Consider the following 3,780-nt stretch of genomic DNA (forward strand, 5'->3'; position numbering starts at 1 on the left):
CTTCATCTCTTAACCTGGTGGAGGGCTCTGTCCCTGAACTGGTTCCCTTTCCTCCCTGGCTCTGTCCCCTGGATACCTGGCTACACTTACTCCAGTTCCCCATGACCTACCCCAGCCTCTCCTGCAGGGGAACCCCTGAGCCACCTGGGGGTTTGTTCAAAATCCAGACCTTGGTCCCACTCCCAGCCCTGATTCTCTCGGTGCAGATGGGGCCCAGGCAGCTGGAGTTTTGAAAAGCTTCCAGGTGATTTAAATGTGTGCCCCGGGTTCAGAACCACTGGTCTGTATTATTATCTCTATGGAGCCATCATCAACTCTCACGTCACGCACATACCTGCAGTTCATCATCTGTATGTGTTTCTTTCTGTTCACTATGTGTTTCTATTCGTCTGTATTGATCTTTGACTTATTTACTGGTGTCTGTTGTGGGGGACTGGAATTGGCCACGCCAAGATATGTCTCTTTGGCATGAGGATTATTTGAGGCTGGTTGCTTTTGATAAACTGGGACAGGGAAGGAGGCTCTGAGGGGCGGAACTTGCTTGCCCTTTGTTAGGAGACATTTACATTGTAAAGGAAATCTCCATCTGTAAAGGTGTCTCCCTCTCTGCACCAGGAAGAAGGGGGGATGACCTTATCTCTAGAAACTTTATCAATACCAAAGGCAAGGACTTAAATCTGCATCTTGTTTACTGTCCTTGTGTGGTCATCTTAAGAGGGGACTTCAGCCATTTTGGCGAGTTGCTCAGCTTGCCTGCCCTCTCCCATGTATACATAATATAAAACTTTGTTTAATTTTCTCCTACCATTCTGTCTCATGTGAATTTAATTCATTCTCCGGCCAGAAGAACCCAGAGAGGGTAGAGGAAATGTCTTCCTCCCCTACGCTATCTATAGCTGACTATATCATTCATTTAGCCAGCATCCAGTCATATCCTGCAACAGCCTTGTCAATATAGTTATATGTTCGTTCGTTCATTAACTCACACTGAGCACTGTTAAAGAAAAAACTATTCACGATACTTATGAAAGACTGCAAAGAAGACTTTATTCAAGAGAGACTAGTAAAGTGGGGGTTTTGCAGTAGGGGTGAGAAATCAGGCTCAACTCCAAATGCTTCAAGGACAAGTGGAGATTTACAGCTAAGGAGCCGGGTGGGGGTCAGTGATGGAAAATAACTAAGAGGAAACATCAAGGCTAGCGGGCTTCTTGCTGAAGGCACGCCAGGGCAATAAGATAGTGAGGGTGGAGGATGAGAAATTTGATCAAATATGGAGGGTGACCAGATACCAAGGGTGGGGGATTCTTGCTAAACTGACTCAGCAGTGTTCTTGCTACAACCGCACTCCACAAGGACAGAGATGGAAGCCCAAGGTCAAGCCGGGTCAAGCAGAGGGCTCAGAGGAGCCTGACTCAGTTTGGTCAAGGAGAAAGTCTTTGCCAGCACCTACTATGTGCCAGGCACTGTTTCAGGCGCCAGGGAAGCAGTGGTGAACAAAACGGACCTCCCCTCTTGGACAAACAAATATATAACATGTCAGGTAATGAGTCCTGGGAAGACAAACACAGCAGGGTAAAGAGGAGAGAGAGCGAGACAGTAGGTGCTAGTCATTGCTGATCTTACAGCTTCCCAATCCATATGTTTCATCCATTTATCTACTTTCCCCTTGGCTATTGCAGTTTTTCTCATAGCTGTGGCCAAAGTGTCCTGAGCCCATGCCAGGCTCAGCGCTGAGCACTTTTAAGTGAATTATCATCTGAGAGCCTCATAACAGCTCAGAAACCATCCTCCTTCTCATTTTAGGGTGAGGAAGCTGAGATTCAGAGAAGTTAAATTGATGAGGATTTTTAGGCTGCTTAATTTTAAAACAGTTTATGATGAGGATTTTTAGGCTGATTAATTTTAAAACTATGGATGAGAAGCAGGCTCCGAGGACTGGAATTTGCTTGCCCCTTTGTTGGGGAACCTTTACATTTCTAAGGGAAACCTCTATCTGTAAAGGTGCCTCCCTCTCTGTGCCAGGAAGAAGGGGGATGGCCTTATCTCTAGAAATTCTTAATGCCAGAGGCAAGAATTTAAGTTGGTTACTGTCTGGCAACCTCATGTAACTGATTTAGGGTGGTGGCTTCTGGCCTTTACTTAATCCCATTTGATTCTTATCTAAAAGTCGTGGGACCACCCAATGGCCAGACCCCACCTGCACTGATACCATTTTAACTTTTTTCCATGTTCTTTCCTTTGTCTTGGTAAAGAGATGACTCACATACCTATGCCTTAAATTTAGCCTTACTCTCCACTCATGTTTGCAGCAGCAGCGGCTCTGCCTGCCCATGGGTCCTGTCCCCATGCCAGCGGGGGCAGCAGAAGCAGCAGCAGGAGCTCTGACTGCCCGTGGGTCCTGTCCCCACACACCAGCTCTGCCTGCCCATGGGTCCTGCCCCCATGCTATTCTATTCTCTAAATAAAAGAGCACTACTGCCAGATCTTAAGAGTCTAAGAAATCTTTCTTTCGACTCCTCAGCTCACCGACCCCGCATCAAAATGATTTGCCCAAGGTCACAGGGGAGGAAGCAGCAGATTTAGCCCAGAATCCAGGCAGTGAGTCCAGCAGTGGAGATGCTCCCCTTTGCTCTGGCTCTCTCTTCCATGGCTCATTGGCTGCCACTCTCCCCTGTCTCTGCCACCTCGAGTCAAAGATGCCAGATTCTCTCTTGCCTCCGGGTCACAGCCCATGCTGCTCCTGGAGCACTCCTCCCTCTCCTCTCTGCCCAGCTAATTGCTGCTCATCCTTCAGGTCTCCGTTTGGACCGTCCTTTTCTTTCAGGAGTCTCACCTCCCCGTGGGAGCCCAGGTGTCCCCACATTCCTGGGTTTCCCCCATTAGAGCAATATCATGCAATTGTAATTAAGTATCTCAGTTACATGTATCTCGTCCACTACTGTGCTCCCATGCCCAGCCAAAGTGCTGGCACACAGAAATATTAGTTATCGAATGAATGAAAGAATGTGACCTTACTGATAATTATATTTTAAAAACTTAGATGTGACCAGCTTTTCGCAGTTTTGAAAGGGCTGCCACACCGTTTTCTTCCTATTCTCACCAAAGCCCTGCAACTCAGGCAAGGCAGGAATTGCATCCCCATTTCACAGAGGGGTAAGCTATAAACTCTGAAGAGCTGAAGTGGCAGAACTTGATTCCAACTCAGGTCGGTCTGATTCCAAACCCAGTGATTGGTGTCAGGCAGTTGGGCGGTCAGATTTGAGTCACTTCACTCCAGCTCTCAGGGACACAATGTCTGGTAGGGGAGACAAGGCACTTTTGCGAACGCCTCCAGAAGAAGATGGAGAGTGGCAAGGCTTTAAGAGGATGCTGTGGGTATTTGAAAATGGGCGCTTGAAGAGCGGGAAGGACTTGTCCGTGTGGGGACCAGTAGGCATCGGGGAGCCAAATAAGAGGGCGCAGAGCGCCGCCACCTCCTTCCACAAAGCCCCTTCCAAACCCAGTTGCTCTGTCTCAGTCCGTTTAAGATTAGCTGCCCTGCCTCGCTCAGCCGCCCGTGTCAATCTAATCCCGATGGCCAATCATAGGAGAGAAAATAGCACTTCCGCGCCTCAACCGCACTTAGGGGGCGGGGCAGAGAGCGCCGAGAGGCGAGACCAGATTGGTCATGTGACCCACCCCATTGGTCCGAGGCAGGAGCAGCGCGGGGCGGTTCGGAGACGCTGATTGGCCAAAGAGGGATTGGCCCCTCGTGAGGCCACGCCCCTCGATGGCCCGCGA

Source organism: Equus quagga, chromosome 1, assembly GCF_021613505.1.
Source record: "Equus quagga isolate Etosha38 chromosome 1, UCLA_HA_Equagga_1.0, whole genome shotgun sequence".
In the NCBI taxonomy this organism is placed as follows: Eukaryota; Metazoa; Chordata; class Mammalia; order Perissodactyla; family Equidae; genus Equus; species Equus quagga.